The sequence below is a fragment of the Pelodiscus sinensis genome, chromosome 20 (genome assembly GCF_049634645.1).
Source record: "Pelodiscus sinensis isolate JC-2024 chromosome 20, ASM4963464v1, whole genome shotgun sequence".
In the NCBI taxonomy this organism is placed as follows: domain Eukaryota; kingdom Metazoa; phylum Chordata; order Testudines; family Trionychidae; genus Pelodiscus; species Pelodiscus sinensis.
The window spans coordinates 12,942,893-12,970,141 of NC_134730.1; the positions used below are offsets into that span (position 1 = coordinate 12,942,893).

Genomic DNA, 27,249 nt, shown 5'->3' on the forward strand with positions numbered 1-27,249 from the left:
TTTTCGCGATCAGGGCTTTTTTGCGGAAAACAAATCTCTGCTGTCTACACTGGCCCTTTTGCGCAAAACTTTTTTTTTTTTGCCCGAACGGGAGCAGCATAGTATTTCTGCAAAAAGCACTGATTTCTTACAGTAGGAAGTCAGTGCTTTTGCGGAAATTCAAGCAGCCAGTGTAGACAGCTGGCAAGTTTTTCCAGAAAAGCGGCTGATTTTCCGGAAAAACTGGCCAGTCTAGACACAGCCCAGAAGTGTGGGGCCAGTGGCCATGACCCTGGATGGCAGGGGCCTGGGGCCAGGATTCTGGGTGCAAAACCTGGAGGTGTTGCAGCACCTACCACACTCTCACATCCCATGCTTATGTCCTAAACTGCTTTATGACATCACTGCTGAGATGTTAAACAGCTGCCATCTACCTCCCCAGAGTGGGCTGCATTTCAGCAGTGGCCAAAGTAATCCCCATGTATCCTTCTAACAGGAGTTGTAGAGCAATTTGAGATCCTTGGTAGGAAGTTGCTGATAAAGTAGAGAGCATTATTGCTTTATACTAAAGCAGATCTAAAGGCAAGGATCAGGAAGCACAGAGGGTAAGTGATACACAAATCTTTGATTAAACAGCCCCTGCCCATAGGTGTATTCCTTCAGTGCTTAATGGCGTGTTTGGATCACGTCATTACCTTTGCTAGCAGAGTGACTGGCAGCTACAAGGAAATGCACACGGCTATATTCTCCTCACAATGCCACCAAGAAAGCAAGCATGGCAGCTGATGAGACTTACCATTCTCTTCGCAGCAGATACCAAATGATGGGTTAGAGGTAAGCAGTCAGAGCCTTATCCAGCTTCCAGACTGGCACATGGTTTGTACAGACTCATGGTGCTGCTCTTACAGCTACTCATCAGCGCTGGTGCTATGCAGTCCTCTCTCATCAGGTCATTAGGGACAGCAGGCAGCTATTACCTCATTCCACAAATGGGCAAATAGGATTTAATCTCTCCCTTCCTGAGGTGATGGTAATTAACCAGACATTAAATTATTTACTCAAACACGTGTTGGATCACAAATAAAAAAAGTGCCCAGTTGTTTGTAAAGTTCATTTTGACCACAACAGTAATGCTGGGCAAAGCTGTGATGCAGGATGATCATCTCTGATCGGGGAGGGTGGAGCAACTGCACTTGCTGCTGGGAAACTGACTCTGGGACTGGAGCCAGCATGATGATGCAACAGAGTTTGCATGGCCACTTCCCAATTAGTAAATGGCAGGATTGCCTAACAGGAGGCTTTAGAAAAATCAGACGCTCAACCAACATAATCCACCTAAGAGCTTTATTTTCAGCCAGATCTGTCCCTACACCACATTCGCATAATAAGTTCCCCTGCCTTGCGCAAGCGCATTATAGGTAGCATCGTGTCCAAAGAACAGACAGGAAAACGTCTTGAGATAATGGGTAGCCATTGTATTGCTCCCACATTAGGTTAGGCTTAGGGTTAAGTTGCATAGTCAGTCACCTGCTTCCAGAGTTGTCAACTTCACAGTCTCTTGAGGACTCAGCCCACTTCTGGCTTAAGTAGCTTTTACAAAAGTGATTCCTTTTGGCCAGGTTCTTATCTCAGTTACACCAGGGCCAATCTGGAGTAATTTCATTGGTGTTAGCCTGGGTATAACTCAAATCAGAGCTAACCTTGTGTTCTAGGTAACTGTGTATCCATTTTACAGTCACACCTGTGCAAGTTTCCAAGGCACGGTCAGGACAAAGTACTGGTATAACTATTTTGTTTAGGGGAGTGATTTTTTTTAAACTACATTAGCTGTATAAATACAATCACTTGTGTGGACACAGTTATATTGGCACATAAGTAAAAAAATCCTGTCTTATGCAGATATAGCATATTTTTTTACCTGTATGAGACTAAGGCATGGTGGTCTATACCTAAAACATAGGTCAACAGCTCAGGGCTGAGAAAAATTTCTTCCGTCCAACTAGCTACTGTCTCTTGAAGGGATGGATACATGAATGACCCCTTTCTATATGGTAAGGGTCTATACTACAGTGGTGTTGCTGTAGTCTTGCAGTGCTGTTGTGCTTTTAGTGTAAACATTCCCTTAGCTCTCCTGGTATAACCATGTCCACAGTAGTATGGTATAACTATACCAGTATGCTTAAAGCAGGGCAACCTTGGTAGATAGACAAGCCCTAGGAATAAAGACTTATCACGGTCGCTATTGCCAGGCTGGGTATGAATCAAAGACGGTATGAGCTCTTATGTGACCCAGACCTATGGCTTTAGTCCAATGGGTGTGTATATGTAACCCGCACACCTTCTGGGTGTGTTGTATGTCTAGTGGCACTGAGACCACGTACAGAGAGAATAATGAGCTCTACAGCCTTAGCTACCAGCCAGCTGGCTTTTAGCTCAAGTCGTAGAGGCACATGCATTAAGCTCCAAACCTCCCAGGTTTGGTTCTGCCTGCAGACCACTGGGTCTGGCAGCCTGGCATGTGCAGGAAGTACAGTTCCCCTATCTGGCCACTGGAGTCGCTGTGATGCCTGCCCTCAGGCCACATGGCCTCTTAGTGGTGGCCCGTCTGTGTGCTCTCTGCTGGTGCCATGGCAACGTGGGGCCTTAAGAGGAGGCAGCATTGCTGGTAGGGTGGGGCAGGGATGGTGGCTGGGAAGGGACAATATACGGGAGACATATGGATGGGGGAGCATTGGAGGGGCTGTCCCAGGCCCTCCAGCCTCTCCCATCTTCCCAGTAGGAGAATAGGGAATGAGCACCAGGAAAGAAACTAAATCCTGGTCTACAGTAGGATGATATTTCAAAATATCCCCCCTAAGATCAAATTTATAAGCGGGGCCACTTATTTCAAAATCTGTACTCCTGCTTTTCTTGATGAATAATGCTATTTTTGAAATACTTATTTCAAAATAGCGGTAGTGTGGATGTGCTAGTGCTGCTATTTCAAAATAATTGGGCTCCAGAGGCCTCTCGCAGCTGCAGCTCTGACCACTCTGGTCACACCTGGCATCTCCACGGCGCCCCTCCTCCTGCAGAGCTTAAAAGTCCTGGGAGCAGGAGAAGGGCTTCTTGCATGTGGCCAGCTTAGAATACCCTGTGTGAGAGCCCACCACCCACGGAAGGCATGAACGACCTCAGTGCTCCCTTGCCCCTCCAAAGGCTACTGGCACTTCTGCTGCTCCCATGGAAGCCACTGCCCAGGGACGCAGAAGAGTGCCAGCCTCACCTGGTGCAGAGATCCTGGACCCCATCGAAGTCTGGGGTATGTTAAATATTGGTTAATTGAAAAGTAACCTCATGAAATGTTATTGGTTAGTCGACCAGTTCATAGTCCCTGGGGATGGGGTCAGCAGCCACTGTATCAGAGGCAGCAGCGTGGGGTGCCAGGTTGGAGCTGGTCGATGGTGTCCAGGGGATGGAGGGGCATGTGAAGTAGCAGGAGCACCAGGACGTAGGTGAGTAGGGCCTGCAGTCCATGGTGAGGTTCGTCCTGCTGGTCCTCATCCTGATGGAGCAACATTTAGGCAGTCTGGCCCGTGAGCATGGCACTGCTTTCCAGCAGCTCTGGCTCCATACTGTGAGTGCTTTGGCATCCACAAGGGCAACCAGAGCATGAGAAGGCATGTGTCCAATGTATCCTTTTGGGTCCCAAGAGAGGGAGGCAATTAAGGGGAGGCTTGTGAGACACAGCTGAAGAGAGGCGCCCCTTGAAAGCATGTGTTGCAGCTTGCCTGACCAAGCAGCCGCAGGAAGTATCCACCCTCCTGGTGCCTTCCCCAGAGACAGGCTCCATTCAGTGTGGACACACTATTTCAGACTAATTCTAACTAATTTTGAGGCTTCCCAGTAGTGGGGACACTCTATTTTGATTTTGTTACATCGGGAGTTATTTAGTCGATTTTAGTAATTTTGAAATAGTTTCCTAGTGTAGACATGGCCTAACTCAGTGGTCCCCAACACTGTGCCCGCGGGCACCATGGCGCCCGCGGGGGCATTGGTGTGCGCCCGCCAAGTGCTCGGGGCTGGCCTGGCCTCGGGCACGTGGCGCATGCATGGAGCCAGAGCCGGCCCTGGGCGCATAGCGCACAATGAGCGCCGGCCCCCGGAGCGACGTGGATTGGCCACCCACGCTCTGGGCGCGCGGCGCTTCGAGGGGGCGCTGGCCCTGGGTATGCGGTGCTTGGGGGGGCGCCGGCCCCGGACGGGCAGCGAATTGGCCGCCCGCGCTCCGGACGTGCGGTGCTTGGGGGGGGGAAGGGTCCCCACCCCCGGGCGCACGGTGCTTGGGGGGGCCACCCCCAGGCGCGCGGTGCATGGGGGGGCCCTGCCCCCAGGCGCGCAAGTGTCCCCGCCCTCTGGTGTTTATTATGGATGGATGGAAAAGCCAGGCTGCAGGATTTGTGGAAGGAACCTGCTTTTGGAAAGACTGCTGGCATCAGGGGATTATATTTGACCCCACTAAACTGCCCTGTATTTTAAGGATTTGTGAGCCGTTACTGTGTTTTTCCTCTCAGAATTGTAGTTTGTTGTTTGAACATATGGCTACAAATTCTGCTTTTAGTTATACCAGCACAATTTCATTGAAGTCACTGGGGTTTCACAGAAGTAATGGAATGTGTGTGTCAGAAGTTGGCCCATACCGTTTAGCTGCTTATGTGCTGACTGTATAAGGCAATAAGTAACATAGGCTGGAGCTGTTGGGTTTAAACATTGTCACTATAGATACAAAAATCTTGCCACATTGTGCTTCACAATGAAATTGATTATAACCAAAAATGAAACTGACGGGGCTTGTTTTACTGTCCAAACTGAATGTAATGCAAGAGGAGTCAAATGTATCCCTTTGTAAAAGGTGAATATAAACCCTTACCTTAAGTGGGACTTATGTGATGTATAGACTTTGTGCTGGCCTTCAGCATAGAACTGAGTTTTATCCAAAGTAAACAAACTGCATACATAGTGAAAAGTAAATTAGATTTAAGAATACTTCTTGTAGTTTTAAGGATAAGAGGTGTAATTAGTGACTTTGTAAGGAAATGTATGGAGTCTTTGAGTTGGATAGGCTCATGATGTAATGTATGTTACAGTAGTGTCCAGAGTTTACAACTGAGACTGGGGCCTCTTTGGGCCAGACCCTGTATACACACAAAAATAAGGCAGTCCCTGCCCTGGAGAGCTATTAATTTAAAAAGACAAAACAGAGAGACAAGGTGGTGAGGTAATATCTTTTAGTGGACCTTCTTCTGTTGGTGAAAAGTACAAGCTTTCAAACTACACAAGCTCTTCCTTAAGCCTGGGGCAGGAAATCAGAGTCAGAGCTAAATCCAAGTTGCTTCAGATGCTTGATTTCCTTCCCTAGTACCAAAAAAGAGCTCTTTGTAGTGTGAAGGCTTGTACTTTACCCCAACAGAAGTTGGTGCAGTCGAAGATATTACTCACCTACCTTGTCTTTCTCATATCCTGGGACCAGCACCACTACAACACTGCCAAAGACAGACAAAGGAAGTATCATTATGTCACTGTCACAGATGGGGAACTGAGGCACAGGGAAATCACATGACTTGCACCTGTCACACAGGAAGTTTGTGACAGAGTTCCTGAGTCCCAATCAAGTGCCTTAGCCACAAAACTGTCTTTGCTCTTTGTTTTCTTGTACATCTTAATCATTCACACTGAAATAACATTCAAGGTCTTCATATATAGTACATGTGTTTAAAACCACACGGACTTCATTGGGAACATAGGAGGCCATTAAAAACCATAAAATAGCTTCAAGAGTAAATCAGTGTGGTGACACAACATTCCATCCCAAATTACTGTTGGTCTTAGAACGACAATAAAAGTCTGGGCGAGTGAATTAACAAGACAACTGCTGGTTTCTGATGGAGCCGAATTCATGGATATAGGCAGACAGGAGAACTGGAACATTCCCAAAGCTTGCCAGTCCAGACCCCACTGCACTTTACTCACACAGACACTGGCAAGGAGAGAGAGTTACAAGCAAAATATAATTGTAAATTGAGAACCATCATCTGAAGGATGTGTTTCTAGTGGGGTCTGCAGGGATCAGTTCTTGGCTCGATGCTACAGGTTGAACCTCTCTAATCTGTCACCCTTGGGACCTGATCAGTGTCAAACCAGAGAACTGCTGGACCATGGGAGGTCAACATTGTCTAGCAGCATTACCCACACTTCCTCTGTTTACTGGGCTCTTAGAAGACATTTTGGGGTAAATTGGTGCTAAATAACAGCACAGAACACTGAGAGCCAGGAATGGTGGCTGTAAACAAACTGTTTGGGACCCTGGGAAACTTGGACAAACCCATGATAAGTGGACATCTAACTAAAATCATGCTGGACCACAGATGTTGCCGGAACCATAGAGTGATGGCCTAGGGAGGTTTAACCTGTGTTTGATATTTTTATTAATGACCGGGAAGGAAATATAAAATCATCAGTGATAAAGTTTGCCTATGACACAAAAATTGGGGTAGTAATAAATAAGAGAACAGGTCACTGATTCAGAGCAGTCTGGATCAGTTGCTGTGCTAGGTGCACATAAGAAATATGCATTTTAATATGGCAAATATATATACCTCAGAACAAAAATATAGGCCATACATCCACAGGGGAGGACTCTAGCATGAGAAATAGTGACTCTGGCAAAGATTTGAGGGTTGTGGTGGATAATCAGCTGAACATAAGCTCCCAGGGCATAACCGAGACCAGAAGGGCTAATGCAATGTTTGGATGTGTAAGCAAGGGCATCTTATGAAAGAGTAGAGAGATTATTTTACCTCTGTATTTGGCTCTGGTGAAATCTCTGCTGGAATCCCTCTTCCCTCTGTCCTATTGTGGAGTCCACAATTCCAGAAGAATGTTGAAAAATGGAAGAGGTTTCAGAAAAAGCACAAGAATGATTGAAGGATAAGAAAGGATGCCTTACAGTGATAAACTCGAGAAGCTCAATCTATTTAGTTTAACAAATAGATGATTAAGGGGTGATTTGATCACAGTCTGCAAGTACCTACATGTGGGACAGATATTTAATAATGGGCTCTTCAGTCCAGCAGAATGAGGGCCAATGGCTGGAAGTTGAAGCCAGATTGGAAATAAGGCGTACATTTTTAACATAGAGCATAATTAGCTATTGTGATAAATTACCAAGGGTCATGATGGACTCTCTATCACTGGCAATTTTTAAATGAAGATGGCATGTTTTTTCTAAAAGATCTGATTATCCTTTATAATTCCTATAGAGAGATTCTATCGCCTGTGTTACACAGGAGGTCAGACTAGATGATCACAATGGTCCCTTCTAATCTTGGAATCTATGGATTTATTAATGCATTTCTATTGGAGGAGTGGCCAGAAGCTGAAATCAGAGCCAAGGAAAGAATTTATAGAAAAGGGAAAGGTTTGTCTTATGGTTAAGGGCCCTGGACTGTGACTCAGGAAATTTGAGATAATTTGCCAGTTATCTGTCACGGATTTCTTTTGTCAGTTATATGATCAAGGGCTCATATTCCTGTATGTCCAGCAATGTGATATATGCCATCATGTGCCAACAATGTCCCTCTGCGATGTATATTGGACAAACTGGTCTGTCACTTTGCCAAAGAATTAATGCTCACAAATCAGACATCAGTTATCTCCACATAGAAAAACCTGCTAGGCTACATTTTTATCAAACTGGCCATTCCCTTAACACCAGATTAGAGAGAGAGACTTCAGAACTCTTTTCTATGCTAAAATTCGTCATGTTGCGAATGGGCCTTCATTTAGATGATAATTACCTTACACATTACAAAGGCAGCCTCACCACCTTTTGATATTCGTAGTAACTCCAGATAAGCCACTTAATTGACGCTTACAATAAGCAATTTCTACCTTCCTTGTCATTTCCTCCCCCCTCGCCTCCACCTTCCATGCTATGTATCTGATTCATTACTGTATATTTTGTTTACTTTTTCATTGTATCCCTCTGTTACATGATGGTCATGCCTATTCACTTTCAGAATATGATCTAAAGAAGTGGGTCTGCGCCACGAAAGCTCATCACCTAAAAACCATCTTGTTAGTCTTTAAAGTGCTACAAGGCTATTTTTTCCCAAAGTTTTGTAACAGATTCCTCAATCTAAAGCTACAGTTTAGTCTCAGTCCCTTTTAAAACATACCCATCTTGATTTGAACTTGGAAGCATGTTTTATACATCAATCCTACACTGGATCACCTGACCCAGTTAACTCCTGAGCAGTCCAAATTTAGCAACTCAGTCTTGTGGTTGTTCAGATGAGCAAGACCTTTCCACCTGAGACCAACAGTAACATTTACTGTGACAGTAACTTCCCGCCAGGCGCATATGCAAGGGGGGCAAGCAGGGGCTTGTCAGGAGGACAGAATACTCCTCCAGTCCTGATGTGATGGGGCAGGAGAGTGAGGCCCCTTCCAGGATCAGGGGACAGAGAGAAAGTAAAGCAAGATCGTGCTGGAGTGAAGACGGGGGAGCAGAGGAAAGAGAAAGTTCCTGTGAAAGTGGGGTGAGAACATAAGAACAGCCATACTGGGTGTGACAGGGCGCTCGCCCTGCACTGGCCCTTTAAGGGCAGACCCCGGCCTGAACCAGGGCCGGGGAATTTAGCCCAGCTGAGGCTGTACTAGCCCATTAGGGCCCAGCTGGGCGCTATAATAGAGAATGGGCTGCTGCTGTGGGGGGAGGCAGTGAGAACCTGGCTGCTGAGGGAGGAGGAGGCTCCCTGGAGCTAGGGCAGGGCTGGGGAGGCCAGGCAGGGCTAGGGGAGCTCTGGCCCGCAAATCTCCAGACTGCAGGGCTTGAAAGAAGGCCCGCTGGAGGAACATCAACCCCCGGAAGGGGGGCTCAGAGACAGACTTGGGCACTGCCGGAGGGCAGTGTGGCGAAGAGGACGCCGCAGCCGGGAGTGAAGAGGGGAGACACCACCCCAGAGAAGGCACCCCACCTGCCAAGGGAGTCAATACCGGAAGACAGACGGCAGGGGGATACGGTGGTGAGTGCGAACACCCTCACAGATGGTGGAGAATGTGGGCACGTGCGGTCCCCCCCTGATACAAGGGGGCTACTTTGGTGAACTCGGGCCATTGGGCCTGCTGCCCTGCGACCAAGGGGGCTGGTTTGGACCCGGGACATTGCCGAACGAGATGGACATTTATTGGAGGCCGTGGGTGGCCCAGCCTGCCGAGCAGCAGAAGAGGCCGGTCGGGCCGCTGCAAGGGTGGGCACCCAGACTCCAGGGACACACAGGCGCCAAGGGCTGGGAGCCCGGGCCTGGACTTGCAACTTGTTTCTCCTGTGGACATCGGGGCCACAGGAGGAGGGAGTGCTGCTACTGGGTTAGGGAAAGGAGGTCCCACCCAGATAGGATGGATGGTGGGAGAGTCCCCCCTGTGAAGGCAACAGGGGGGTTACGAAGGTGTTGGGCCTGTGGGGAACCTGGGCACCTGAAGAGGGAGTGCGCCAGGGAGACCTACAGGGCACTGGCTAGCCCGAGAGGAGGGGCTAAGCCACAAAGGGCCTGGCGGGGGGCCAGGACCCAGGGGAGGCACAAACGGTGCTTCTACTGCCACGCTGCAGGCCACATAAAAAGGCACTGCCCCCAGGGAGGGGGGCGGATGGCCCAGAAAGAGAGTCAGCGTAAGGCGACTCCCCAGGAGGGAGTGGGGGAGATAAGAGCCTTTAGGAAGGGGAAGGCTGAGGCCCGAAGGCCTAGCGCAAAATGGGGAACCCGCCTCGGGATAGGCAGGGCCTCGGTGGGAACCCAGACTCCAGCTGTGGTCGAGAGGACCACAGTGGGAGTCCAGACCCTGGAAGAGGGGAGTAGGCTGCTCCTGCGAGTGGAGAATCTGCGGGAAGAGAGGGACACCCTACGGGCCCAGCTAAGGCGTACATTGGGGCGTTAGGGTACTTCCCTCCCCTTCCCCCCCCCCCCCGGGAGAGATACTTAAGGGGGAGGGTGTGTGACAGGGCGCTCGCCCTGCACTGGCCCTTTAAGGGCAGACCCCGGCCTGAACCAGGGCCGGGGAATTTAGCCCAGCTGAGGCTGTACTAGCCCATTAGGGCCCAGCTGGGTGCTATAATAGAGAATGGGCTGCTGCTGTGGGGGGAGGCAGTGAGAACCTGGCTGCTGAGGGAGGAGGAGGCTCCCTGGAGCTAGGGCAGGGCTGGGGAGGCCAGGCAGGGCTAGGGGAGCTCTGGCCCGCAAATCTCCAGACTGCAGGGCTTGAAAGAAGGCCCGCTGGAGGAACATCAACCCCCGGAAGGGGGGCTCAGAGACAGACTTGGGCACTGCCGGAGGGCAGTGTGGCGAAGAGGACGCCGCAGCCGGGAGTGAAGAGGGGAGACACCACCCCAGAGAAGGCACCCCACCTGCCAAGGGAGCCAATACCGGAAGACAGACGGCAGGGGGATACGGTGGTGAGTGCGAACCCCCTCACACTGGGTCAAACCAAAGGTCCATCTAGCCCAGTATCCTGTCTGCTGACAGTGGCCAACACCAGATGCCCCAGAGGGAGGGAACACAACAGGTAACCATCACATGATTCCTCTCCTGTCATCCATTTTCAGACAAATAGAGGCTAGGGACACCATTCCTACCCATCCTGGCTAATAGCCATTGATGAACTTAATCTCCATAAATCGATGTAGCTCTTTTTTGAACTCTGTAAAAATCCCAGTCTTCACAACATCTTCTGTCAAGGAGTTCCACAGGTTGACTATAAACTGAAGAAAAACTTCCTTTTGTTTGTTTAAAACCTGCTGCCTATTAATTTCATTTGGTGACCCTTGGTTCTAATATAGTGGGAATAAGTAAATAACTTTTCATTATTCACTTTTTCCACACCATTCATGATTTTATAGACCTCTATCATATTCCTTCTTAGTTGCTTCTTTTCTAAGATGAAAAGTCCAACTCTTTTTAATCTCTTTTCATATGGGACCCATTCCAAACCCCTAATAGTTTTTGTTACCCTGTTCTGAACCTTTTCCAATGCCAATATATCTTTTTGAGATGAGGTGACTGTCGCGAGAATCACAGGTCCGATGATAAATACCCAAGGGGGGAAGGACAGAACCAGGTGGACAGTTTTATCAAGTAAAAAATATTTATTTATGACAATGGTGAATTTATAGTATTTATTCTAAGATTTGTAATAGACCGTGTTAATAATGAATTTACAGTATTTATTATATTTATTCTACGATTTCTAGTTAAACGTGTCAGAGATATAAGGATGGGAATGGCAAGGGGAATAGTCTCTAATCTTAAAATATCCAGCTACACTAATTAAATAACAGTGATAACTACAAACTCTATGTACTACCCAAAAACAACTACAACACTAAGCTTATACAACAAGAAAAAATCAAATCATACATACCAACTTACACAGCACATGGAACATTTCACAGATATCGGTTCGGTTGCGAAGGCGTTGGTTACGCCCGAGAGTCGGGGGAGGTGGCTGGTCAGTTGATCAGGCCGGCAGCACTTTGAAGTATGCGAGAAGGCACACGCACGGTGGTACGTGTGTTGCGAAGACCTCCTAGAGTGAACTGTGCCACGGGTATTTATCCCCAAATCTGCACATCGCTTTCCTGCACTTGCATATTACTATATATGGCCCAATGGTCACCAAGTGGGGGGGTCGGTGTCCCAGGGGTTGGGCCGAAACTGTGCAGGTTTCATGCGACCAGGTAAGCCCCGCAGTTCTCACGCCAAGGTGACGGGTGGGAGAGTCAGGCTATTTTCCCCTTTTCACACCTTCCCCTTTTCTAAAGGCAATGGTATGCAGGAAGGGTGCCGCTGGTTTCTCTCAAGGAGTCAAGAGCGGCCTGGCCAAACTTTTTTACTGGGGGGCAGTTTCTTTTCTCTAACAGTGACCATATCTGTACACAGTATTCTAAGATGTGAGAGTACCATGGTTTTATATAGAGGCAATAAGACTTATTTACTATTCCTTTTTTAACTATTCCTAACATTCTATTTGCTTTTTTGACTGCTGCTGCACACTGTGTTTTCAGAGAACTATCCATAATGACTCCAAGATCTCTCTCTTGAGTAGTTGTAGTCAAATTATATTGTATGTACAGTTGGGATTATTTCTTTAATTGTGCATTACTTTACGTTTATCAACATTAAATTTCATTTGCCATTTTGTTGCCAGTCACTTAGTTTGGTGAGTTCTTTTTGAATCTCGTCACAGTCTGCTTTGGTCTTAACTATCTTGAGCAGTTTGGTATCATCGACAAACTTTGCCACCTCAGGCTTTGCAGGGTTTTTGCGCAAGAAGCCTTTTGCAGAAGAGTTCTTCCGCAGAAACGTATTGCACAAAAGCGCGTCCAGACCTCAAAGCACATCGCAAAAATGATGTGCTCTTGTGCAAGAGAGTGTCCACACTCATGGACACTCTTGCTCAAGGAAGCTCTGATAGCCATACACAGAATGGCCATCAGAGCACCTGTGCTTTTTTGGTGAGTTCTTTTTGAATCTCTTCACAGTCTGCTTTGGTCTTAACTATCTTGAGCAGTTTGGCATCATCGGCACACCCTGCGGAGTGTCCACACTTGCTTTTTTGTGCAAGAACTCTTGCATAAAAAGGAGTTATTCCTTGTGGGGAGAGGAATAATTGTACCTCCAAAAGCCTTCTCTTCTGCTGATTTACTTCCACAAAAGTGCACTTGAGGTGTGGACACTCTGCCGGTTTTTGTGCAAAAACCTTGTAGTGTAGACGTACCCTCACTGTTTAACCCTTTCTCTAGATCTTTTATAAATAAATTGACTAGGATTGGTCCCAGGACAGACCCTTGGGGGACCCACTAGTTACCTCTCTACACTCTGAAAACTTACCATTTATTCCTACCCTTTGTTTCCTGTCTTTTAACCAGTTATAAATCTATTAAAGGATCTTCCCTCTTATCCCATGACAACTCACTTTGCTTAAGAGCCTTTGGTGAGGGACTTTGTCAAAGGCTTTCTGGAAATCTAAGTACACTATATCCACTGGATCCCCCTTGTCCACATGTTTATTGACCCCCCTCAAAGAACTCTAGTAGATCAGTGCATGATGGCACAAAAGGCGCTCTCCCTGAGTGGTCAATGTTAGATTTGTGTACATGCACCTGCTCCCCTCTCTATTGCTGCTCTACCTCTGGCTATCTTAAAACATTACTCCCCAAATCCCTGCATCCCAAGTCGGTGCCTCAAAGTTCTTTTTGTTATTATATTCCTTTTTCTGGTGCTACATTTGAGAACTTAGTGTGGCTGAAGACATAGCCAGCTTCCTCACATGCTCTCTCTAGCTGTCCACACTCCTTGCTGGGAAAGTAGACCAGCATTGGAATTTCTTAATATCATTCTCTTTGATTAAGATCCAAACCCCAGATAATGGGGGAGAGTGGTAGTGGGGGGGAATATGATCTGCTTTGTATATATTTTTTGTGGGTGGCTTTTCTGGGGCTTTGTGTAAGATGTCTTTGTAGATGGAATCTGCAAATGTAAGCCAGTGGGCATCGCTGTGCCGTGTGGTTCCTTTCCTTGCTGAATGTAGTACATTCAAAAATAATAATAATGGTGGAATTTAACTCAGTGTAGAGAACCTAGACAAGACCCACACACCACTTAAGTTCTTAATGAGAACATAAGGAGTTTAGAAGGTCATGTGTAGCTTTTCTGTACTCGGCTGAAATTGACCCAGTGTCCTTGTATAAGATATGTCTCCTCCACGTGCCGCAGTTAGTAATTTGCTTCACAGGATGTTGCTAATGAGTCCATGTTCAAAATGATCTCTCAGCTGTTCAACTGTATCTCCAGAGTATTTTAAAATTGCTATAAGCTGTTCTGGTGTAGTCTGTGGCATTTTGGAAATGGTCTTTCGGCCAAGGCATGTTTGTTATGGGAATAAAAATCTAATAAAATAATGAGGGTACGTCTACACTACAGCGCTAGTTCGAACTAACTTAGTTCGAATTAGTTAATTCGAACTAAGCTAGTTCGAACTAACGCATCTAGAACTAAAAACTAGTTCGAACTAGCGTTTTGCTAGTTCGAACTAGTAAGTCCACATTGAGTGGACTCTGAACAGGGCTTAAGGATGGCCGGAAGCAGTGCCGGCAGGGCATAAAAGGAGGACTTAGAGCATGGAGATGCTGTCTCAGGCTAGCCGAGGGCTGCGCTTAAAGGGTCCCGACCCCCACCCCGGACACACAGTTCTAAGGGGTGCCCCGCTTGCAAAGAAGTTCTGGCTTGGAGTGCCCTGAGTGCCCACACTGGGCACATCACACCACTCGGCCATCAGCCCGGCTGCACTTGCCGCAGGCTGCCATCTGGGGAGAGGGAGTAATTGGGGGGCTGCAGGAGAGCTTCCACCCCCAGAAGCCCGCAGAGCCAGCCCAGTCCTCCCCATCGGGGGCTCGTACCCCATTCCTCCCTCACCTCCTTCCACTTACCCTTCCCTAGCCCCCCTTCTTATTGATGTACAAAATAAAGATAACATTTCTTCCAACATTGACTCTGTCTTTATTGAAAAAAACTGGGGGAGACTGGGAAAAGGAGGTGGGAGAGGGGAAGAGAGAGGCTGGGAGAGGGGAGGGCAACTAACATGATCAGGGGTTGGGAACAGGTCCCAGATGAAGAAAGGCTACAGAGACTGGGAATGTTCAGCTTAGAAAAGAGGAGACGGAGAGGGGACAGGATAGAGGTCTCTAAAAGCAGGGGTTGGGTGGAGAGGGTGCATTCAGAAAAGTTCTTCCTGAGTTCCCATAAAGAAGGACTAGAGGACACCAAAGGAAAGGAATGGGTAGCAGGCTTCAAACTAGTAAGAGAAAGTTGTTGTTCTTGACAAAGCAAATAGTTAACCTGTGGAACTCCTTGCTGCAGGAGGCTGTGAAGGCTAGAACTAGAACAGAGTTTAAAGGGAAGTGAGATAAAGTCATGGAGGTTGGGGCCATGGAGTCCTATTAGCCAGAGGGTAGGAGTGGTGTCCCTGCCCAAAGTTTGTGGAAGGCTGGAGAGGGATGGCACGAGACAAATGGCTTGGTCACTGTCTTCGGTCCATCCCCTCCAGGGTCCCTAGGGTTGGCCGCTGTCGGCAGACAGGCTACTGGGCTAGATGGACCTTTGGTCTGACCCAGGACGGCCATTGTAAGCTCAGGGCTCAGTGTCGGGGGTCTCAGTGGACCCCCTTGATTTTCATGCACACCTGGTCCTGGGTGGCCAGGCTGGCAGCTCTCCTGCCCTAGACGGCCACTTTCCTGTGCCTAGTGCGGAGATCGTGGACGAGGTCCACGATGTCCGCACTAGCCCAGGAAGGTGCCCGCCTCTTGCGGTCCAGGGCAAGCTCCCGGGAGCCGCCAGCCTGGTCCCGGCAAGAGGGGGTGGGCTGGGGGGCATCGGGTGGGTGGCTCTGTGCCGTGCCAGGTGCAGGGTCTGCTAGCTGGGTGCTGGCAGGCTTGCACCTGGCACGGGCACCGTAGCCAGCCCGTGCCCCTTTAAGGGATCCGGGGCCGGGAGGGGGGCATAGAGTTTCCCTGGTGTTGGCCAGAGTGGCCACCAGGGAAACCTGGGGAGGGCTAGCCTCCCACTAGTTCGAACTAAAGGGCTACACAGCCCTTAGTTCGAACTAGCTAGTTCGAACTAGGCGTTAGTCCTCGTAAAATGAGGTTTACCTAGTTCGAACTAAGCGCTCCGCTAGTTCGATTCAAATTCGAACTAGCGGAGCGCTAGTGTAGCACCTATTAAAGTTAGTTCGAACTAACGTCCGTTAGTTCGAACTAACTTTGTAGTGTAGACATACCCTGAGTTTGTTACATTCGGTATTGCCTAATATGAGTTGTCATGAGGTCCTTTAGGAGAGGATATGTCTTTGAGCCAACTTCTGATATGAACCCCTTCCCCACCCTGGTTCTAAATTATTTGCTTAGCAAATCCAGATGCTTCCTATGCCCTGATCTACACTAAGGAGTTATTTACCCTTTTATAATAAGTGGAGCATCCACACTACTGAGCCCGTTATTTCAAAATAATGGGCTGATTTTTTCAAAATCTGTACTCCTGATTTCCTTGGGGAACAATGCTTATTTTGAAATAGTTATTTTGAAATAGCGGTAGTGTGGATGCTGCACTGCTGCTATTTCGAAATAAGTACACCCCGGAGTCATTCGAAGTAATTACTCCCCAGTGCTTCCTGAGGCTCCAAGTGGAGGTAGCACGTCCACAATAACAGAGCCTTCCTTGGACTAATTTCGAGGCTTCTCCATGGTGGGGACACATTATTTTGATTTTGTTCATTTAGGTATGTCTACACTACAGCGTTATTTAGAAATATCTTATTTCAAAATAGTTAATTCGAAATAAGATATTTTGAAATAACGCGTCCACACACGAAGGGTTCGTCTACACTGGCCCCTTTTCCGGAAGGGGCATGTTAATTTCAGCTATCGTAGTAGGGAAATCCGCGGGGGATTTAAATATCCCCCGCGGCATTTAAATAAAAATGTCCGCCGCTTTTTTCCGGCTTTTAGAAAAGCCGGAAAAGAGCGTCTACACTGGCCCCGAATAAGAGCCTCCGGAAAAGGGCGCTTTTTCCGGAGGATCGGGGCCAGTGTAGACGCTCTTTTCCAGCTTTTCTAAAAGCTGGAAAAAAGCGGCGGACATTTTTATTTAAATGCCGCGGGGGATATTTAAATCCCCCGCGGATTTCCCTACTACGATAGCTGAAATTAACATGCCCCTTCCGGAAAAGGGGCCAGTGTAGACGTAGCCAAAATGCATTTCAAAATAGCACGTCCACACTGATTGGATGCTGAATTGCATTTAAGGCCAGCTGAAACCAGTTGCAGCAGGGCATCAGGTCAGTAGTTGCTGTGTGTGGCTGCTGTCTGAGGCTATCTGAGGCTTGTGCTTAAAGGGACCCGCCTGGACAGCCGGTTCTCACCTTTCCTTGCTTGCTTGCCTACCTCACTGAGGGACAGCAAAGCATTTTTGTCTCTGCCTGCTTTGATTGCCCTGACTTGGGACACCACAGCACTTGGTGCCATGGAGCCAGAGCTGTCCCTGGGCACTCTGGTGCTCATTTTGGATGTCTTGCTGCAAGCCTGGCAGCAATTGCTGGAGTCTGCCTCGCAACATCTGCTGCAGCCCGACCCCCAGGCCCTCTTCCAGACTCTCCTGGGAGACGAGGAGGAGCAGCAGCAGTGCCCGGATGCCAGCATGCCCTGCCGCATCTGGCTTCTGGACACCAGTAGCAACTGGTGGGACCACATCGTCCTGGAGCGCTGGGGAGACCAACACTGGACCCAGAACTTCAGGATGAAGAAGGACACCTTCCTCGAGCTCTGTGAGTGGCTTGCCTCTGTTCTGCAGCGACGGGACACGCACATGAGGCCTGCCATTCCCCTCCAGAAGCGCGTGGCCATCGCCCTCTGGAAACTCTCCACGCCGGATAGCTACCGATCCGTGGCAAACCAGTTCGGCGTGCGGAGATCCACCGTCAGAGCAGTGCTCATGCAGGTATGGCAGTCTCTGGCCACTGTGCCTGGGAGGAGGGGCTTCCCCAGGGAAAATGGGGGGAGGTGGTGCAATTCCCCTCCCCGGGAGGGTTTGTTCTGTCCCAGCCACACTACGGACTGCTCGTGATGGCCAGGATTGCAGGGGAAGGGGGGTTGCTCCAGGGGAGGGAGTGGGGGGCAGTGGTGAGGAAGGAGCACTGTCAGCCACCCTGGCACCCCAATGACTCTCGGTTTTGTGTGTCCCTCTGCAGGTGGTCAAGGCCATCAATAGAGTTCTGCTCCGCAGAGTCATCTGCCTCACTGATGTGGAGGCGGTCATTGAGGGCTGTGGCGCTCTGGGCTTCCCCAACTGTGGGGGGGCAATTGACAGGACGCACATCCCCATCCATGCCCCAGACCACCAGGCCTCCCTGTATGTCAATGGTCTCCAACCTTTTTACACCCAAGATCACTTTTTAAATCTCAGAACAGGAGAAGATCTACCACCCCGCCCTTCATTGAAGCCCCGCCCTTTCTTGAAGCCCCATCCTCTCTATTCTTCTCCTGTCCATCACTTGCTATCCCCAGCCCTTCCATACACACTCTGAGAAACAGTTTATTTTTTAATTGTGCGATATATAAAATTAAAATCACGTGTTTATAGTTATGAAATAAATGGTCTATTTTTTATTCATGCTATTTAAATCTAAAATGAAGCATTTATAATTATACATTTTGTAGGGACAGAGTTCTGTGGCTGGGGGCAGGGGAGAGAGAACAGGGTGCTGGGAGGGCAGAGGACAGGGTTCTGCATCGGGGGACAGGGTGCCAGTGGGGACAGAGTTCAGGGAGTGGGGACAGGAATAGGGACAGAGTTCTGTGGCTGGGGAGTGAGGTCTGGGGAGTGGGGAGTGGTGTCTGGGGAGTGGGAGCTGGGGAGCGGGGTGCCAGTGGAGGCAGAGAGTCCCCTGCATCTGCCTCCTCCCAGGATCCCTGCCCCCAGAGGGAAGCCAGCACGTGCCTCCTCCAGGCCTGATTCCCCCCCTCCCCATGGTGCAGGGAAACTCCGCGCGTGCCTGCCCTGGGCCAACTCACCCTTCCAGCGCCGGTGCAGGGAAGTCGCTGAGCTCCTCCTCCAGGGCCGACTCCCCCTCCCACAGTGCACCTGGCAGAGCAGACAATGCACTTACGGAATCCCCGGAAGTGGCGTTAAGCTGCGGGACTTCCATCCACCCGCGGGAAGCCGCTGCTATCTCCATTTTTGCTGGAGGTAGGTAGCGGGGCTTCTCAGGAGTAGGAGGAAATGGGGGGGGGGGGGCGCCACTCGATCGACTGGTCGAGGCCTCGCGATCGACCAGTCGATCGCAATTGACCTGTTGGTGAACATGGCTGTACGTAAAGTGGAAGGGATATTTCTTGGTCATCCTGTAAGTTGACCACCAGGGCCGCTTCCTGGACATTAAAGTGGGTTGGTTCGGCAAAGCACACGACACGCGAACGTACTAGAACTCCTCCATGTGCCAGAGGCTGCACGCCAGGACTTTCTTCCCTGAACATTCCTGTGGACATATCTGTGTGCCTGGTGGGGGATGTGGCCTACCCACTACAGCCCTGGCTCATGAAGCCCTACACAGGACACCTCAACCCCTCCCGGCAGGCCTTTAATGCCAGGCTCAGCAGGGCCTGCATCATGATGGAGGGTACCTTTGGCCGGTTGAAGGACCGTTTTAGATGCCTCCTCACCCACCTGGACCTCTCCAAGAAGAATATTCCACACGTGGTGGCGGCATGCTGTGTGCTGCTCAAATTGTGCGAAAGGAAGGGGGAAGCTTTCCTGCCAGCCTGCATGGCAGAGGCTGACCACTTGGCTGGCTTCTACGTGCAGCCCTGCACGGCTGCCAGCCGGGAGGCCCAGCGGGGGGCTGTCCGTATCCGGGAGGCCCTGCGGGAGAGCTTCCAGACAGAGGAGGAATGAGGTCTCCCTGGCATACCCCACTGGGGCCTTGTGCCTTATTCCACCCAGGGCCGAACGGAGGCATGGGTGAGCCGGGCAGCTGCCCAGGGTGCCAATGATGGGGGGCGCCTGATAGCAGCTGTAAGGGGCGTGCGGCGTCCCTTACAGCTGCCATCAGGCACCGCATGCTTGGCTCCCGCAGCGCCAGCCCCTGTGGCACTGGCCCAGCAGCATCCTTCCCCGCACAGCCGCAGGGCCCTGAATGGCCCGGCGCGTGCGCCAGCAGCACTATCGAGGCCGGGCCGGGCAGCATATGCGCCGTGCGCCCTGGTAGCAGGCCCTGGGCTGCGCGCCAGTGGTCATGGCTGGCCCACGCATGCGCCGTGCACCCTGGGGGCAGCGCTGCGCGCCTGGGCCCAGAACGCTGAAAGAGCTCGGGCTGGCCCCGATTCCACCTGATGTCCTTCCACTTTCCCCTCCCTAACCCCCCTTCCTGATGTAAAATAAACACACGGGTATGGAGGGGGGGTGGAGGAAGAGGCGGGAGGGGGAGCAGGAGTGGGAGGAGGAGCGATAGATGGGGCAGTGGCAGGGGCTGGAGCGGCAGGAGGCACCAATCTGCACCAGAGTCTGCAGGTGGTCGCAGATGGCACGGCCCTGGGCAAGCAGCTCCCGTCAGCTCTCCCACCACAGCTGCAGGTCTTCATGCACCTAGGGCTCCAGGATGTGGACCTGCCTTCGCAGGAGCCCTAGGTGCTGCCGCTGGTACTCCTCCTGGTTCCGGGTCAGCCTGCTGAGTGCCTGGGTCCGGGAGGCTGTCCTGGGCGGGGTTGGGCGCCCTGCACTCACAGCTGCTGCGGCTGTGGAAAAACAAGAGAAGTGGTCAGTCATCCCTGGGGACACAGTGGGTGAAGCCCAGCCCCCCCTCTGCAAGGCAAGGACAGCAGGTCTCCGCACCATCAGAGCCAATGTGCTTGCACACACACCATGTTTGGAATGTCCTGCTATCCCTGGGAGTGTGAGCTGGCCTGGGACTGCACCCATGCCCTTGTGCTGCATATAGTGTGGGGGTGGGAGGGAGAGGAGATGTGCCCTGCCTCTGTGTAGAGGGGGCTTGTGGAAGGAGGGCATTGTACAGTGTCCCTCCCTGGGGCCAGGAGCATGTCATGTGCTTTCATACATACACGCGTGTGAGTAACAGGTCAGGGCCCCTGTGTGGCAGCCAGCCGGAGCCACATGCCCAAGGTGGCATGACACATGCCCAGGTTGCTGCGTGCTCCATGGTCAGCAAGGCCCACATGCGCGGTCCCTGGTCCTCCTCCATGCCCTGCTCAGGGCCCTCTGCCCCAGGGTCAATGACCACCTGGGAGGCACGGACTGTCTGCCCCCCCCAGGATGTGGTCCAGGGCATCATAATAGTGGCAGGGGTCTGGGTTAGCCTCTGGTTGGGAGCTGCCCCTGTGGCCCTGGCATAGGCCTGCCTCAGCTCTTTGATTTTCATGCGCACCTGCTCTTGGGTGCGCATGTGGCCTTTGGTGGCCAGGCTGTCAGCCATCCACCTGTAGACGGCCGCGTTCCTGCATCTAGTGTGGAGATCATGGACATTGGAGGGCTCCCCCCAAACCTCAGTCAGGTCCGTGATCTCTGCGCTAGACCAGGAAGGTGCTCACCTTTTGCGGCCCCTGGCAGACTCGTGGGAGCTGCCAGCCTGCTCCTGGGGAGCAGTGGAGGTCTGAGTGCCAGTGGGTTGCTGGCTCATGTTGGGTCAGGGACAGCGACTGCTGGCTCTGGGCTGGCAGGCTTGCCGCTGGCACAGGCACTGTGGCCAGAGTCTACCCCTTTAAGGACTCCGGGGGGGAAGCAGAAGAGTTTTCCTGGTTTGGCCCAGAGTGGCCACCAGGGCACCCTGGGAAGGGTCGGAGGCCCCCTATCCTATATATGTAGTAGCCCAATGTCTGTGACTCTGTAACGCTGTAACGCTGGCTGTTCCCTCTGGGTGGCGCTGTTGCCTCCCGCCGTGGCACTCGGCTGACTTCTGCCGTGTGGGAGCAAGAGGCGCAAGCGGCTGTTTGGGGTCCGCGCTCCCCATGCAGCACAGGGATGCTGCATGGAGAGCGCAGGGCTCAAATGGCAGCTTGCGCCGCTTGCTCCCACGCGGCGGCCCGGCTGAGCGGCGCAGAAGTCAGCCGAGCGCCGTGGCAGGAGGCAACAGCACCGCCCAGAGGGAACAGCCAGGGGGCGGGGCCTGGACGAGCGTGCATCTCTGACATCAGGAAAGGCCATTGGATTCAAAAGGAGGAAAGCGGAGGAGACAGAGAGGAGAACGGAGGAGGCGGAGAACAGCAAGAGAGAGAGTGAGAGAGACGCAGCAGGAGGAGGAGAAGAGAAACACAGAGTGAGAGGCGGGAGGGAGAGAAGAGAAAGAGAGAGAGACAGAGAGAGAGGCAGGAGGCGGACGAGAGCTGAGAGAGCGAGAGGGCGAGGCAGTAGAAGGAGAACATAGAAACATAAGAATGGCCGTACTGGGTCAGACCAAAGGTCCATCTAGCCCAGTAGCATAGGCATGCGCAGCACATTTCATTAGGGTGTGCACTCAAAGAATTTTTTAAAAATGTACTTTGACCCCCCCATTAGCCACACCCCTGACCCCTGTTAACCACACCCCGGGACCCCATTAGCCACGCCTCTGGAGGTAACCCTCTCTGGGCAAGATGGGCACATGACCAAAAGTAAAGTGTTATGTGACCCCCCAAAGACTTTTCCCACCATCCTCCTACCAATAGGGATTAGTTTGGCTCTCCCCCACCCATGTAACTATCCTGCAATTGCATTAACCCAATGTGTGTGACATTAATGCGGGGGTGGAGAGGCTGGGGGGGAAGTGTTCCCTCTAAGAGTTTCCTCCCATGAGCAGAATGAATTTTGTGTTGTGCACCAGTACTGAACTGATGTGGCTTGTTTAGATGTGCCATTGTGGCACCCAAGTTATTAATAACTATCTACCTTCCCACTCTGCTGCCATGTCTCCTCCCCTTGCTCCATCAACTTCCCTGGTGCCTGCTGCCCCCCAACCTCTCACCCTCCTCTGCTGTCCTGACTCCTGCCCTTCTCACTGCCCTCAGCCTTCCTGAGACCTGCCCTCCCTCCACCAGCCCTTCTCTCCCCCCCCCGTGCACACTCCTCCAGTACCCCACTCTGATCATGTGAGCTACCCCTCCTCATCCCCTCGTCTAACACGTCCCTCGTTTCTCTCCTCTGGTGCTGGTCCCTCCCCTGCAGGCGTCTGCCCTTCTGCTTCAATCCCAGAATCCCCTGGCACCTGCACATTTCCTTACCCCTGCACCCTCCTGGTGCCTCCCCCTTTCCTCACTGCCCCTACCCCCTTTTCCCTTTTTTCCCTGATGCCCATCCCCTCACCACCCTCTGCCTCCATTCCCCTCATGCCCCTGTGCCCTCACACATGACTTGCTCCAACCCCACCTTCCTCATGCCTACCCCTTCTGTAGCCTTCTCCCAGCACCTCCCCTTCCAATCCCCAATGCCCTTACCCTCTCCTCTTCCAGCATCACCCTGTCCCCCCTCCCACTGACACCTCCCCTCCTGCCCTTTTCCTCATTGTGTCCACTTCCCCCCTAGCATTTGTGTGTCCTCTACCCTGTTGCTTTGGTGCCTTCCCCTTTCTTCCTCCTCTCCCTTCCCACTCCGTACAAGCCCCTTCCACCTCTTCTTCTTCCTTCCTCTTCCACCCCCACCACAAAAGCCCCTTCCTCTCCCACCCCTTCTTCTTATCCCCCCCCCCCCCCCACTTTCTTACCTTCAGCTTCTGCCTGGGTATGTCTACACTACCCCGCTAGTTCGAATACCCCCTTACAGCTTGAAGGGCTGGAGTCAGAGCCAGCCCAAGCTGCAGGGCTGGGATGGGGCACCCCCAGGGTGCCGCGCAGTGCTGCAGGGCTGGGTGCCGCACGGTGCTGCCGGGAAAGGTGGGGGCGGCCCCAGGGCGCTGCGTGGTGCTGTAGGGCGGGGCCTGGGCTGCAAAAATGTCTCGGGCTGCCGTCTATAGTAGGGTCCCAGCTGTTTTTGGAGCTGGGCCACTGGGTTTTAAAGTTCCTGGTGTTTCCCCTCTCACCTGTTGCGCGGTGTTTGAGGATGCCATGCATGCGCTCTCTCTGCCCCACAGTGCCCAGAAGATGGCTGCGGGGAATTTAAAGTGAGGGGCTGTGGCGCACCGTCAGAAATCCCCCTCTTCCTCCAGCAGCTGCTGGCTAGCTCCAGACATTAGGGTGTGCCTGGGCACACCCAGCACACCCTGTGCGCATGCCTATGCCCAGTCGCCTGTCTGACGACAGTGGCCAGCGCCAGGTGCCCCACAGGGGGTGGACCAAAGACAATGATCAAGCGATTTGTCTCCTGCCATCCTTCTCCAGCCTCTGACAAACAGAGGCCAGGGACACCATTTCTATCCCCTGGCTAATAGCCTTTTATGGACCTAACCTCCATGAAATTATCTAGCTTCTCTTTAAACTCTGTTATAGTCCTAGCCTTCACAGCCTCCTCTGGCTAGGAGTTCCAAAGGCTGACTATGCGCTGTATGAAGAAGAACTTTCTTTTATTAGTTTTAAACCTGCTACCCATTAACTTCTAGTTCTTCTATTATGGGAACTAATAAATAACTTTTCTTCATCCGCCCTCTCCATACCACTCATGATTTTATATATCTCTATCATATCCCCCTTTAGTCTCCTCTTTTCAAAACTGAAAAGTCCCAGTTGCTTTAACCTCTCTTCATATGGGACCCGTTCCAAACCCCTCATCATTTAGGAGAAGAGAGAGAGAGGCCGTTTGCGCCTCTTGCTCCCGCGCGGAGGCCCGGCTGAGCAGCGCAGAAGTCAGGCGAGCACCACGGCGGGAGGCGAAGGGGGGCGGGGCCTGGACAAGTGTGCATCCCCAACGGAGACAGAGGAGAGTGGAGAGAGAGTGAGAGGCAGGAGGGGGAGAAGAGAAAGAGAGAAACAGAGAGAGAGGCAGAAGGCGAAGGAGAGCTGAGAGAGAGACGGGGAGGCAGTAGGAGGAGGAGAGAGAAAGAAAGAGACTCGGAGCGAGAGACCGGAGGCTCAGGAGAGAAGACCGACATGGAGGAGAGACCAGAAAATCCCGTCTTATGACGGGCTAATAGGCTAGTTTCAAAATAAGCGTCTACACAGCGCTTATTTCGATTTAGCTATTTCGAATTTGGCGTTATTCCTCGTAGAATGAAGTTTACGAAATTCAAAATAAGCGCTCTGCTATTTTGATTTAATTTCGAAATAGCGGTTTGGCTGTGTAGATGCTAGTAAAGTTATTTTGAAATAACGGCTGTTATTTGGAAATAATTTTGCTGTGTAGACATACCCTTTGGGAATTATTATTTCGAATTGAATTATTTTAAAATAATTTCCTATTGTAGACGTGCCCTATGGGGGGGCTGATATAAATTAATTAGCATACATGTCAGACACTACTGAAACAGGGCTGTTTCTTTTTTCTTCTATTTCTTCCTCTCTTTAAAATACTATCAGCCCATTCCTTTTTTGCTGCTTTTCCTTCCGTACACAGACAATGAAATCCTAGAGCTTAGGGAGAGTTGGCTGAACCATTTGTTATGAATTTAGCTCCCTTTATGATTATGATGATTATTAATAAAGCACTTCTAAAGTACTGAAAGGCTTCAGTCATGATTGAGTTGTGGAGGTACTGTGCAAACAGCATTAGAAGCATTTGCTGCTTCTTAGCAACTGAATTTTGTGAATGTATTTGCTAGATAGAAGCATTTTTTTTCACAAACCATTTGCAGTCCGTTGATTGAACACCAAGACTACCATCTACACTGCAGCCTTTTGTCAGCAGAGACAATGCAAATGAAGTGCTCATTAGCATTTGTCACACTTCATTTGCATATTCTCTGTCGATGCTTTTTGCGGAAGAGGTTTTTGTGCAAAAACAAGCAGTGTAGACAGGTCTGTTTTGTGCAAAAAAAACCTTTGTGCAAGATCCTGCATGCCTCCTTTTTTGAGGCATAAGGGATCTTGCGCAAAAGGATTTTTTGTGCAAAACGGCCCCATCTACACTGCTTGGTTTTGCGCAAAAACCCCTTCCGCAAAAAGCATCAGCAAAGAATATGCAAATGACAGAGTGACAAACCCTAATGAGCTCTTCATTTGCATTGTCTCTGCTGACAAAAGGCTGTAGTGTAGACGTAGCCTTGCAACTGTTCATTTCTGTTGTTCACTATTTTCTGGTTGTGTGGTGTGATTGGTCACATACAGGAAGTCCAATGGTATTGTTTTTCCTCCCTTGTTTGGATAAAACTTTAAAAGTGGGTGAAGACTGAGAGACAAATGTGAGCATTCAGAATACAGTTTTGAATGAATAGTAATTTCTGTTAAAATAATGGACACTGTCAAGATTCACATGCCATGAGTACCCAGTAGTTGCCCAAATGATAGATGAGGTTCACCCCAGTGAGACCTCTAATCTACTATTAGCCCAGATAAACTCTGTTTTGAAGGCTTTAGTGGGATGCAGATGATGCAGGGGACCCATGCTAGCCCTCTGCACAGGAGTAAATTTAATAGTGATTAACTACTATTGTGAGCTTGTGAATCATAATGAACTAAACTCTACATTTTTACACACACAGGTACTTGTGAACCAGGTTTCCTTTTACTAGTCAACCAGCCATTGAAGTCAACTACTGAACTTTCAGTCTAAGTGACTTTTATTTTAGATTGAAGGAAATGACAGACTAAGAAGGAACAAATATAAAGTCTCTAGGAGACAGACTGTGGAACATTTCTTGATCTTTCTCCTTCAACACCCTGCTTCTTAGCCAGCAGGTAGCCAGGCAGGGTTCTTTTATGTGTTTGTTCAATGCCCAGCACAAGGATTAATGACTGAGGCCCCTAGGCACTATGGTAATACAAATAATAATGCTAAAAGTATAGTATGCAGCAAGCAGAGCCATAGCTAAGGATACTGCTATGCCAGACAGTTGTGTCTGAAGTAAGACTAAAAGTCTGGTGGTGAATCAGGCTTTGTCTGAACAAATGGTTATAACCATCAATTGCACTAGTGCAAATCTCTAGTATAAGCAGGGAAAGCCAATGTAAGCCAAAATTTGCATCAGTACAATTTATCCAGGCTTGATATGGAGTAAACTGCCCAGGTAGAAATCATGGCTCATAACGTACCAAATATATATGCTGGGGGGAGCTACATCAGTAGCCAGCCGCTGATGACTGCCACTGGGACAAATCCCCCACATGGACAAGACATTAGAGAGCTGAATAGATGATTTATTTAGAAACTCAGTTCAATGGCAGGAGCAGACGAGGAACCTAGAACATTCTCAAAGTGGATGGGACTGGTTTTCCCAGAAATCCGCCCCCACAATGATGTTAACTATGAACGCATTATTACACCCAAGCAATGCTTGTTGGCTAAGCTGTGACCTGGGAGCAGGAGACTCTTAAGTAGTAAGTTCTGAGAGCTGATTAATCCTTAGTGGGTGGCACTGACTCCACAGTCACACAGCCAGTGTATCAGCTTTGGCGAAGGGATGTAACATAGAACTTTAGGTGCATGTTTACTGGGGACATTCTTCACCCAGCCAAAACCCACTGTGAAATCCAAGATCTCTTTGCCCTTCTAGGGAAAACCTCTGATCTCTCTCTACTTGGTCTGGGGCTCTAGCTTACTTAATAGTACAGCATGTTAG

General features: G+C 50.4%; 1 protein-coding gene across 3 annotated transcripts in view; it reads left to right on the forward strand.

Moving 5' to 3' along the window:
- Positions 1–419: 419 nt before the first annotated feature.
- Positions 420–27,249, forward strand: part of FADS6 (fatty acid desaturase 6) — a 42,128-nt gene continuing 15,298 nt past the window's right edge. Inside the window, exons 1-2 of one of the 3 annotated variants that reach the window (XM_025178135.2) lie at positions 420–584; positions 684–813. The gene's annotated coding sequence lies outside the window, so the exon portion shown is untranslated. Of the gene's footprint in view, positions 585–683; positions 814–7,376; positions 7,436–27,249 lie in introns of those variants that run through there. The other 2 variants (XM_025178134.2, XM_025178136.2) reach the window with 2 other exon arrangements.